The sequence below is a fragment of the Somniosus microcephalus genome, unplaced genomic scaffold, assembly GCF_052327205.1.
Source record: "Somniosus microcephalus isolate GS21.2 unplaced genomic scaffold, FLI_Smic_1.0 scaffold1172, whole genome shotgun sequence".
NCBI classification, from domain to species: domain Eukaryota; kingdom Metazoa; phylum Chordata; class Chondrichthyes; order Squaliformes; family Somniosidae; genus Somniosus; species Somniosus microcephalus.
In genome coordinates, this window is record NW_028226359.1 from 6,076 (window position 1) to 19,220 (window position 13,145).

General features: G+C 44.1%; 1 long non-coding RNA gene across 1 annotated transcript in view; it reads right to left on the bottom strand.

Annotated features, from left to right (window-relative positions):
- Positions 1-1,808: 1,808 nt before the first annotated feature.
- Positions 1,809-13,145, bottom strand: part of LOC147080790 (uncharacterized) — a 33,634-nt gene continuing 22,297 nt past the window's right edge. Inside the window, exon 2 of the long non-coding RNA XR_015077053.1 lies at positions 1,809-1,940. This is a non-coding gene — a long non-coding RNA (uncharacterized LOC147080790). The remainder of the gene's footprint in view (positions 1,941-13,145) is intronic.

Below are 13,145 nucleotides of genomic sequence, written 5' to 3' on the forward strand. Positions count from 1 at the left end.
CAAAAAGACATTGGTACAACATTAGCGGAAACTCCTTGGTACAATAAGATCTGGAATTGGGGGCTAAATGTCGATATACACCCCTGGATCAGGATCATGTCACACGTGCTGGTAGTTGTGCAAGGCGCCGTATTAATGATCCCTTTGTTCTTACTTTGTGGATATTGCCGATGGCGAAAGAACCACAACCTAGCACAGGCCATAACCAAACGAATAACGAAGGAAGAAGAGAAAGAAACACTGTTGCTAACCACCAACAAGCAAGGGGTAGGGCGTGAGGAGAATCATTATGAAGACTGCGTTTAGGATTGCGGAAGTATGAGTACTAGACACCCTGGCTTGGGACCACTAGGGCGATGGTCCTCGTAGCAAACAATCTTAAACTGCAGCATATTGGCTGTATTGGGTCAAAATGACCCATGGACCATAAGGGGGGACTGAAGTAGCCAAATTACTATTATACCTTAGTTTTTAATGTTAGAATATGTATAATTTCGTTTTTATGTTAGAATATGTATAATGCAGCACCAATGTACAAGGTGGAGATAATGGGTTAATCCCTACCCTGAGTTAAACGATATAGAGGTCTGTATATTGTATTTACCCAGCTAAGTTTTAAAACATGATTAAGTGACTTCAAATCCTGAGAGATTAAACTGCAGAACAACTCATGGGAAGATTGGGGAGGAGGTCTATTTGGCCAGGCAACACATATGCAAGATAACGCACCTAAGAATTTGTTTGTTGTAAATCACAACAGGGTTCCATTCTTCAAAGTATGGTGGGACTAATCAGAATGTGCTTGCTTTGCAGAGGTAACCCGAGACGAGGCCGAAAGTCTGTGCTTTGCACGCCTTAATGAGGACTGTTATCTTAAGACAACATGTAACAAGCAAAACCACCTGGCTACGGGAAAATGGATGGTTGTAGAGCAATTAAGATGAGGCCCACAGTCACAGGAGGTGATGGGACAAACTGATAACTGAAATGTGGGATTTGTGGGCAGCAAGATGATGAAATGTCATGGTTTATAATTGCCATTTAGCTATTACTCTGTATATGCTGATAAGCTTTATCCCCGCCCCTAGGGCAGGGGTTTGATTTTTGTATAACTGTAATTGTTGCTAGGGAATCGGTGGAGTCGGATCCGAGAGGGATCTCAGAAGGTTCTCCCCAGACCTGTGAATAAAGACCGTTTTGAACCATCCTTCACTCGAAGTCTGTCATCTGTACCAAAGCTAAGCGTCGACTTTGTATATCACTTAGTCCGCTCTGAGGGGGAAAGGGTTAAGTGTCGACTTGGCACAACACCAGGTCCACTTTTCAGGATAACAGTCGATACATGCAGAGAGAGGGGGACTGAGAGTGAGGCAGAAGGAGGGACCGAGGCAGAGAAGAGAAAGGCAGAAAGCATGAGACACAGCGAGGCAGAGAGAAATGAGAGATAGAGAGAGAAGAGAGACAGAGCAAAGGTGTATGAGAGAGAGAAAACGAGGCGAGGAGAGATAAGAGCCATTGAGAAAGAAAGAGACGAGAGTGAGGCAGAGTGAGTTGAGGCAAAGAGAGAGAGAGAGAGAGAGAGAGAGAGAGAGAGATTAAATGAGGCAGCTAGAGAAAAAACAATATAGAGGATGGACAGGATAGATTGAGTGTAAATCTCCCTCTACACTGTCCCATCAAACGATCTGTCGGTCTGATGCAATAGATGTCAATTTCCAATCTGCCTGAAGGCACCGTTTCAAGTTAAACAGCTTAAACCCCAAACGGTCAGAATGCTGATGCTCTGGGACAGCCATCTTATCTCAGTACCTTTCTGAATGTGTTATTGGACACTTGGAGAGATTCCCTGTGCCAGTTTCCTCTTCCCATTTCCTGCGATTCACAAATCTTCTCCCAGTCTCATTTCATCCCCAGACACCTTGTCCTCCGGCACATTGATCCTAAAGAGAAACAAGACACGGATGTGAAGCTGTGATCAATGCAGTATGTTTTATTTCTGAGTACAGCCCATTATTAGGACAGCAGTAACACAGGGTCAGGGGTTACGGGGCCTAAACAATCAAACAGAGCCTGCTTCCTGTGAAGGAAGGTTTCATTCAGTGAGAACGTGGAGAGCTCGGGCTGGTGGGAATCCATCACTGGATCTTTCACTGTTTCGGTCTGCAACATCCAAACGCACAGGGGAAGGATAGTGGGACAGAGAGATACGTAGGGCGAGTTGGATCAGTCGCCGGGACTGGTGAACTATTCCAAATAGAGATTCAGTTGCTGAGGGTTTACAGGAGTTGTTTGTTGCTGTTAAATACCAGAATCAAATTAAATCAAATGCACCAATTTAAACAGAAAATACACACACCCCACACCTCTTACTGGCGAGATTTAGGGGTCAAAGTACTTCAATCAGTAAAAGCTCGTGGACAGGTACTAAAATAATTAAAGAGGCCAATGGAATGTTGGTGCTTCAGCTGTAGAGAGCTCTGGAAAGACCCCATCTGGAGAATTGCATTCAGTTCTGGGCACCGCACCTCAGGAAGGATATACTGGCCTCGGAGAGAGTGCAGCACAGATAGACCAGAATGTAACCAGGGTACCAAAGGTTAAAATATTTATTTTATTCGTTTCTGGGATGTGGGCATCGCTGGCAAGGCCAGCATTTATTGCCCATCCCTAATTGTCCTCGAGAAGATATTGGTGAGCCGCCTTCTGGAACCGCTGCAGTCCATGTGGTGAAGGTACTCCCACAGTGCTGTTAGGGAGGGAGTTCCAGGATTGTGAGGAGAGATTACATAAACTGAGCTTGTATTTCCTGGAATATAGAAGGTTAAGGGGCGATTTCATTTGATTCAGGTTTTAAGGATGTTAAAAGGAATTGTCAAGGTAGAGAGAGAGAAACTATTTCCACTGGTGGAGGAGTCTAGGTCAAGGGGACATAATCTCAAAATCAAAGCCAGGCCATTCAGGAAAGAAGTTTGGAAACACTTCTTCACGCAAAGGGAGGTAGAAGTATGGAACTCTCCCACAAAAAGCAGTAGATGCTCGCGTAATTAATAATTTAATTCCCAGATCAATAGATTTTTGCCAGGCAAGGGTCGAGAAAGGATACAGAGCCAAGACAGGTGGATGGAATTATGATAGATCAGCCATGATCTCACTGAATGGGGAACAGGCTCGAGGGGCTGAATAGCCGACTCCTGTTCCTACCTCCACTTTATAGTGTCAGCATTGAGCCCTCAAAGGCAGGTAAAATACTGAGCTCCCTCTTCATTACCTAGACATTACCACTGTTACTCTGTTCCCCTCCCCGCTCCATACCATTTCTGTTCCTGAATTTATAAACTTGAATATAGAAAATTAAGGATGGGATCATTGAGGTTTTATGATGATCGAGAGATACTATTTCATCTGGTGGGAGTGTCCAGAACAAGGGGCAAAAGCTTAAAGTTAAAGCTAGGCTGTTCAGGTGTGATGTCAGGAAGCACTTCTTCACACAAAGGGTAGTAGAAATCTGGAACTCTCCTCCAAAAAGCTGTTCATGCTGGAGCTCAATTGAACAATTCAAGCCTAAAATTGATATCACAGAATCACAGAAACCCCACAGTGCAGATAGAGGCCATTTCGGCCCATCGAGCCTGCACCGACACATATCCCACCCGATCCCCGTAACCCCTATACGAACACATATCCCACCCTATCCCTGTAACCCCACGTATTTAATCCCCCAAACACTAAGGGTCAATTTATCATGGCCAATCAACCTAACCCGCACATCTTTGGACTGTGGGAGGAAACCGGAGCACCCGGAGAAAACCCACGCAAACACGGGGAGAATGTGCAAACTCCACACAGACAGTCACCCGAGGCCGGATTCGAACCCGGGTCCCTGGCGCTGTGAGGCAACAGTGCTATTTTCATTAGGTAGGGTTCTGTTTATAGACACACACATCAGCACAAGAGACACATGCAGAAACACCTACACAGACATACCCACATATACACACACATAAAAACACATGTATAGTGGGACACAGAAACACACGCTCGTAGAGACACAAACAGACTGAGCAGCAGAGAACGGGTTAAGGTTGTAGGTGGATTGAGATCAGTGACGGAGAGAGAGGTTTTAAACAGGCTTTTGAAGGCACTTGTTCGGCACGTAACAGCCAGTCTGCAGATTTACAGCCCAGTGTGGTATAAATCTGACCTCTCACCAAGGACTGTGTTTGAACTCCCCACATTCATTGTACACAAGACCTTCAGATGGGATGGGGTGAAGGGTCAGAGTTTTGACCCTCAGCCCCTTGCTGAAGATTGTTTCGAGTGCTGTACCGTGTCTATTCAGGATTTACCATAGAATTACACAGTATTTACAGCACAGAAACAGGCCACTCAGCCCAACAGGTCCATGCCGGTGTTTATGTTCCACACGAGCCTCCACCCTCCTTACTTCACCTCACCCTTTCATCATATCCGTCCATACCTTTCTACCTCGTACTTATCCAGCTTCCCCTTAAAGGCACTCTGCTATTCACCTCAACTACTCCATGTGCCAGCAAGCTCTGCATTCTAACCACTCTCTGGGTGAAGTGGTTTCTCCTGAGCTCCTTATTGGATTTATTAGTGACTATCTTATGTTTTTGACCCCCAGTTTTGGATTCCCCACAAGTGGCAACATCTTTGTCATCTACCCGATCAAACCCCTTCATAATTATACAGATCTCTAATAAATAACCCCTCGGACTTCACTTTTCTGGCGAAAAGAGCCCCAGTACGGTCAGTCATTCTGGATACTTAGAACCTCTCAGTTCTGGTATAATTCTCGTCAATCTTTGTTTCACCTTCTCCAGTGTCTCGCTATCCTTTTCATAATAAGGAGACTAGAACTGCGGTGTACAGAGCGCACCAAGTGTGGTCTAACCAAGGTTCTAACAGAATCTACATGTTGAACATAACTTCGCTGCTTTGCAATTCGATCTCTCTAGAAATGAACCCCAGTGCTGTGTTTACATTTTCATGGCCTGTTTAAAACGCTCCTGAAAACCGAACTCTTTGACCAAGCTTTTGGTCATCTGCCCTAATATATTCTTATGCGGCTCCTGCGAAGCGCCTTGGGACGTTACACTATGTTAAAGGTGCTATATAAATACAAGTTGTTCTATTTACTCTATCTAAACAATTCTTCATTTTAGAACACCTCGATCAAATCTCCTCTTAACCTTCTCTGCTCGAAGGAGAACAATCCCAGCTTCTCCAGTCTCTCCAAGTAACCGTAATCCCTCATCCCTGAAACCATTCTAGCAAGTCTCTTCTCCAAAGCCTTCACGTCCTTCCGAGTGCGGTGCCCAGAATTGAACAATACTCCAGCTGAGGCCAAACTCGTGTCTGAAACAGGTTTACCATCGATTCCTGGTTTTTGTACTCTACGCCTCTATTTATAAAGCCCAGGATCCCATTGGCTTTATTAACTACAATTGCTTTGTTAACCTGTCTTGCCACCAAAGATTTGTGCACAAACATCCCCCCCGGTCTGTGTTCGTGGACACTTTTCAAAACTGTACCATTTCGCTTGCATTGTCTCTTCTCATTCTTCCTCCCAAACTGTATAACCTCACACTTTTCTTTGTTGTAATTCATCTGCCATGTGTCCGTCCAATCCACCAGCCTGTCTACATCCTCTTGAAGTCCATTACTAACTTCCTCACTGTTTTAAACACTTCCAAGTTGAGTCAGCTGCAAATTTCAAAATTGTGCCCTTTATCCAAATCCAGGTCATGAATATATATCATAAGAACATAAGAAATAGGAGGAGTAGGCCATACGGCCCCTCGGGCCTGCTCCGCCATTCAATAGGATCATGGCTGATCTGAACCTAGACTCACGTCCACTTCCCTACCCTCTCCCCGTAACCCCTAATTCCCTTATCTGCTAGGAAAATGTCTATCTCCATTTTAAATTGATTTAATGTTGCAGCTTCCACAGCTCTCTGGGGTAGCAAATTCCATAGATTTACTACCCTCTGAGTGAAGAAGTTTCTCCTCATCTCAGTTTTGAAAGGGCAGCCCCTTATTCTAAGATTATGCCCCCTAGTTCTAGTCTCACCCATCAGTGGAAACATCCTCACCGCATCCACCTGATCAAGCCCCCTCACAATCTTATATGTTTCGATAAGATCGCCTCTCATTCTTCTGAACTCCAATGAGTAGAGTCCCAACCTACTCAACCTTTCCTCATACGTCAACCCCCTCATCTCTGGAATCAACCGAGTGAACCTTCTCTGAACCGCCTCGAGAGCAAGTATATCTTTTCTTAAATATGGAAACCAAAACTGCACGCAGTATTCCAGGTGTAGCCTCACCAATACCCTGTATAACTGCAGCAAGACTTCTGTTTTTATACTCCATCCCCTTTGCAATAAAAGCCAAGATTCCATTGGCCTTCCTGATCACCTGCTGCACCTGCATACTAACTTTTTGTGTTTCATGCACCAGGACCCCCAGATCCCTTTGTACTGTAGCACTTTGCAGTTTCTCTCCATTTAGATAATAACTTGCTCTTTGATTTTTTCTGCCAAAGTGCATAACCTCACACTTTCCAACATTATATTGCGTCTGCCAAATCTCTGCCCACTCACTTAGCCTGTCTATGTCCTTTTGCAGGTTTTTTATGTCCTCCTCACTCACTGCTTTCCCTCCCATCTTTGTATCGTCGGCAAACTTGGATATGTTGCACTCGGTCCCTTCCTCCAAATCGTTAATATAGATTGTAAAGAGTTGGGGTCCCAGCACTGACCCCTGCGGAACACCACTAGTTACTGATTGCCAGCCCGAGAACGAACCATTTATCCCAACTCTTTGTTTTCTGTTAGATAGCCAATCTTCCACCCATGCCAGTATATTACCCCCAATCCCGTGATTTTTTATCTTGATCAGTAATCTTTTGTGTGGAACCTTGTCGAATGCCTTTTGGAAGTCCAAATACATGACATCCACTGGTTCCCCTTTATCCACCCTGTATGTTACATCCTCAAATAATTCGAGCAAATTTGTCAAACATGACTTCCCCTTCGTAAAACCATGCTGACTCTGTCCTATTAAATTATGTTTATCCAAATGCTCTGTTACTGTTTCCTTAATAATGGACTCCAACATTTTGCCAACCACAGATGTTAGGCTAACTGGTCTATAGTTTCCAGCTTTTTGTCTACTTCCCTTCTTAAATAAGGGTGTTACATTAGCAGTTTTCCAATCTGCCGGGACCTTTCCGGAGTCCAGGGAGTTCTGGAAAATGATCACCAATGCATCCACAATCCCTACCGCCACTTCTCTCAAGACCCTAGGATGTAGGCCATCAGGTCCGGGGGATTTATCCGCCTTAAGTCCCATTATTTTACTGAGTACCATCTCCTTAGTGATTTTATACGTGCTTAGCTCCTCCCCCCCCCCCATTGCCCCCAGTTTGTCCAGTGTTGGGATATTATTAGTGTCCTCTACTGTAAAGACTGATACAAAATATTTGTTCAGCGTCTTTGCCAACTCCATGTTGCCCACCACTAGTTTCCCGGTCCCATCCTCTAAGGGACCAACGTTCACTTTAGCCACCCTTTTTCTTTTTATATAGCTGTAGAAACTCTTGCTATCTGTTTTTATATTTTTTGCTAGTTTACTTTCATAATCTATCTTCCCTTTCTTAATTAATCTTTTAGTTATTGTTTGCTGGCTTTTAAATGCTTCCCAATCTTCTATCCTCCCACTAGATTTGGCTAATTTATGTGCCCTTGTTTTCAGTAGAATACTATCCTTTATTACTTTACTATGCCACGGATGGCTGTCTTTTCTTTTACTCCCCTTTTTCCTCAGTGGAATATATTTATCTTGAAAGATGCGAAATATCTCCTTGAATGTCGACCACTGCTCTTGTACCGTCTTACACTTTAATCTGTTTTCCCAGTCCACTTTAGTCAATTCTACTCTCATACCTTCATAGTCTCCTTTTTTTAAAGCTTAGTATGCTGGTTTGAGATCCAACTCTCTCACCCTCAAACTGAATTTGGAATTCAACCATATTATGGTCACTCATTTCAAGGGGATCCTTTACTCGGACATTTTTTATTAATCCTGTCTCATTACACAGGGCCAGATCTAAGATTGCCTGCCCCCTGGTTGGTTCAGTTACATACTGCTCAAGGAACCCGTCCCTAATACACTCTATGAACTCTTCCTCAATGCTGCCATGCCCAATTTGATTAATCCAGTCAATATGAAAGTTAAAATCCCCCATGATTATAGCCCTGCCTTCGATCTATTTTCTTTTCTTTCTAGTTTTGAAGAAGGGTTTGACCCGAAACGTCAACTCAAATTTCTCTCCACGGATGTTGCCTGACCTGAGTTTTTCCAGCATTTTCTGTTGTTATTCCATGATTATAGCTGTTCCCTTATTACAAGCCCCAACTATTTCCTGACTTCTACTCCGACCAACAGAGTTGCAACTGTTAGGAGGCCTATAGACTACGCCCACTAGTGACTTTTTCCCCTTATTATTCCTTATCTCCACCCAAATTGTTTCACTATCCTGATCCTTTGACCCAATATCATTTCTGACTATTGCAGTGATTTCATCCTTGATTAACATAGCAACCCCACCTCCCTTTCCTTCCTGTCTGTCCTTCCTAATTGTCAAATACCCTTGTATGTTTAGTTCCCAGTCATGATTATCTTGCAGCCATGTTTCCGTAATGGCCACCAGATCATACCCATGTGTAGTTATTTGCACCGTCAACTCGTCAATTTTGTTAGGAATGCTGCGTGCATTCAGATAAAGAACTTTCAAATATGTTTTCTGACAATTTATTCCTGCTTTTACCCCTTTTACGACTTTACCTCTATCATTATACATTCTGTCCCTTCCTGACACGCTCTGGTTTTTAATTCCCCCACTGCTACCTTGCTCTATTGCCTTCTCCGCTGTCATTTTTATTTTTCGCTCTCTTAAAACCTCCGCCCCACTAATTAGTTTAAAGCCCTCTCTACAGCCCTAGTTATTCGATTCGCCAGGATTCTAGTCCCAGCACTGGCCAAGTGAAGTCCGTCCCAACGGAACAGCTCTCTCCTGTCCCAGTACTGATACCAGTGTCCCAGGAAGCAAAACCCATTTCTCCCACACCAGTCTTTGAGCCACGCATTTAACTCTCTAATTTTATTTACCCTAGCCAAATTTGCACGTGGCTCAGGTAGTAATCCAGAGATTATTACCCTTGTGGTTCTGCTTTTTAATTTGGCCCCTAGCTGCTCAAACTCTCTCAGCAGAACCTCCTTCCTTGTCCTATCTATGTCGTTGGTACCAACATGGACCATGACAACTGGATCCTCCCCCTCCCACTCCAAGTTTCTCTCCAGCCCAGAGGAGATGTCCTGAACCCTGGCAACGGGCAGGCAACACAGCCTTCGGGACTCTTGCTCTCGGCTGCAAAGAACCCTATCTATCCCCCTAACGATACTATCCCCTACCACTACAACATTTCTTTTAACTCCCCCCAGTTGAATGGCCCCCCGCTCCACGGTGCTGTGGCCAGGTTGCTCATCCTCCCTGCAGTCCCTGTTCCCATCCTCACAGGGAGTAAGAGCCTCAAACCTGTTGGACAAGAGCAAGGGCTGCGGCTCCTCCAACACTAGCTCCTGGATCCCCGTACCTGCCTCACTTCTAGTCACAGCATCCTGACCCTGGCCACGGACTACATCTGAATTAATTAATCTAATTGGTGTGACTACCTCCTGATACACAGAGTCCAGGTAACTCTCCCCCTCCCTGATGTGTCTCAGTGTTTGAAGCTCGGACTCCAGCTCTTCAACATGGAGCCGGAATTCCTCGAGCAGCCAACACTTACTGCAAATGTGATCACCGTGAGCATTAATGGTGTCTACCAGCTCCCACATATTGCAGCAGCAACACATCACCTGATCGCCCATTCTTTGTAATTAATTAAATTTATTATTTTTAAATACACTCTGCCCCGATTCTAGATGATGAATATCGCACCTTAGAAACTATAAACCAGAGTTTAAGCTTAAAAAAGAAATACTTACCAACCACTTACCCGCTTTCTGGTGACGTCACACTTGGATTACTTTTTACCTCTCTCCTTCCCTCCGAGTTCGGAGTTCCGAGACTGGTAGGCCTTACCTGGTCTCTGGGGCCTTTTATAGCCCCGCTCTGCCGCTCGAGTTTCCCGCCGACGCTGTGAGGCCTTACCTGGTCTCTGGGGATAACCAGCAGTTATCCTGGCACTAATCCCCGGGGAACACCACTGAATACCTCCCTGCAGTCCAAAAAACAGCATTCACCACAACTCTCTGCTTTCTATCCCTTAGACAATTTTGTATCCCTGCTGCTACTGCCCCTTCTATCCCACAGGCTTCAATTTTGCTAACAAGCCTATTACGTGATACTTCATCAAAGGACTTTTTAAAGTCCATATACACAGCATCAACTGAACAGCTCTCATCCACCCTCTGTTATCTCGTCAAAAACCTCAAATCAAGTTGGTCAAAATGACAGAGAAACTCTTTCCTCTAGTGGCGAAGTCCAGAACAAGAGGGCATAATATTTACATTATAAATAGTCCATTCAGGGGTGAGGTCAGGAAGCACGTCTTCACACAAAGCCGAGTGGAAATCTTGAACTGTCAAACGGCCTAGTTTGGCACAAATCCGACCTCTCACCAAGGACTGTGTTTGAAATCCCCACATTCATTTTACACAAGACCTTCAGATCGGTAGGGGTGAAAGGTCGGCGTTTTGACCCTCTGACACCCAGCCCATTGCTGAAGATTGTTTCAAGTGCTGTACCATGGCTTTTCAGAATTCACCACAAAATTATATAAAGGTAATCCAAAAGGTCGCCTTCAGGCATATTAACAGAAAAAGCGTCGTCAGAGGAGCGGTGGGGCCGATTAGGAACCAAAATGGAGAACTACTGGTGGAGGCAGAAGGCATGTCTGAGGTATTAAATGAGTACGTTGCATCAGCGTTAACTAAGGAAGAGCATTTGTCAAAGTTATGGTAAACAAGGAGATTGCTGGGATACTGGATGACATAAAAATAGATAAAGAGGACGTACCAGACAGGCTGGCGGTAAATAAAGTGAATAGGTCACCCGGTCCGGATGGGATGCACCCGAGGTTACTGTGGGGAGTAAGGATAGAAATTGCGTTGGTGCTGACCACAATCTTCCAATCCTCCTTCGATTACAGGGGTGGTGCCAAAGGACTGGAGGATTGCAAATGTTACACCCTGGTTCAAACAAGGAGAGAAAGATAAACCTGGTAAGTACAGGCCAGTCAGCTTAACCTTGGTGGTGGGAAAGCTTTTAGAACTCCACGTGTGGTCTAACCAAGGTTCTATACACGTTTAAAATACCTTCTCTGCTTTGCATGTCTATCATTCTAGAAATGAACCCCAGTGCTTTGTCTGCATTTTCATGGCCTGGTTAACCTGCTTGTAATGATTTGTGCATCTGTCCCTATTCCCGAGTATATATAATGGAGCCTCTGCTCTCTCTTTCCCTTGCTTCTTTTAGTATAGGGGTTTTATTCTCTAACTTTTGCTAGTTTATCAATTATTTCACCCTTTCTATTTTATATGTCTTGATCTCTCTTCTCATCTCTTCTTCCAATGTCATGTCCACCTTTTTCATCTACTTGGTAAAAACTGAGGCAAAGTAACTGTCCAATGGCCCAGAAATTCGGGTCAGGGGCTTCCCGCGGGTGTAAGCCCCCGACCTGCACTTACCTAGCGCGCCGGCCGTTGTGCTGTGGGCCACCGTGGAATTCTGATCCTGGGCCTGCTCCAACTGCCGGCGCGCAGTGCTTGCGTGTCCCAGGGGCGCGGTTAGTTTGATGCGTCCCCTGGGCCATGGGCAGCCAATCGGAGCAGGGAATGCTCCATTCATAAGTATTGACAGGAAGAGCTGTCAAGACGTAAATACTACGGCCCCAAAATAGCAGTAAACCTTCAAATAATTTTTTATTTTTAAATCACACTTTTTAAATAAACTATAAATTACATTAAATAACTATTTTAAACAATAATTTAAATTTTTGAAAAAAATAATTTTATATTCTAACGGGGCTAAAAATAAACTTACCTTGCTTTAAAATATTTAAAAATAATAAACCTGTGGAATTTTTTTTTAATTTTAATTAATTGCCCACTTACGTTGTAAAAAGCAGGCCTTACGCCTGCTTTTTATATTTCTAAATCCTGCAGGCTTACGATCCCGGGAAAACCTGTAAAAAGAATTGTAAGTTTGATGCGCACGCGCAGCCTCTCCTGCACGCGCGTTCGACCTCTGAACCTCTTCGTTCAGAGGAACGGAAGTGTCGGTTTCCCGCGCATGCGCAGTGCATGCAGAAAACCGGCACTTCCATTCGGCCTACGGGCGAGTACCCCGTGCGTACTCACCCGTGGAGACCCGAATTTCTGGGCCATCTGAAACAAACAGAAAATGCTGGAAATACTCAGCCAGTCAGGCGCTGCAAATACTCAGCAGGTCAGGCTTTTGTATCCAATATTCCTGCCATTTCACTGTCATTACCTGTTGGTTTATCTTGTGGCTCTGTCCCTATCCTGAATTTCCTATTATTTATGTGCCTGTACGATACTTCACTATTGCTTTTAATATTCCTTGATAATTTAATTTTGCAGTTCCTTCTCACCTTCCTATTGTTTTTCTTATTCTTTCCCAGCCTCTTCCAATTACCTTTTGTCATCCTCTCCTTTATTTTCACTGTACTCAGCATTTTTCTTCAGTGTCCATTTTACCCTCATCTCTTTATTCAGCCCTGGTGTTTTATTATTGGCTAGTTAGTTCTTGTTTTGCAGTGGAATATATTTCTCTTGAACGCTACTGATCACCTTTTTAAATATTTCCCACTGCTGTTCTCTCTCTCTGTCTGTCTCTTCTGTTCCATGTTTATCTTCCCTAGTTCCATTGTCATCACCTCAAAATCAGCTATTTCACAATCTTATTACTACTTATGTCTTTGTCAATCGTTATTACTATGTTGTGATCTATACTGTCTAGATTTTCACCTAAGTTTACTTCTCTTATCTGCTCTGGTTCATTTCCCATTATAGATCCATCAGTGAATCCTC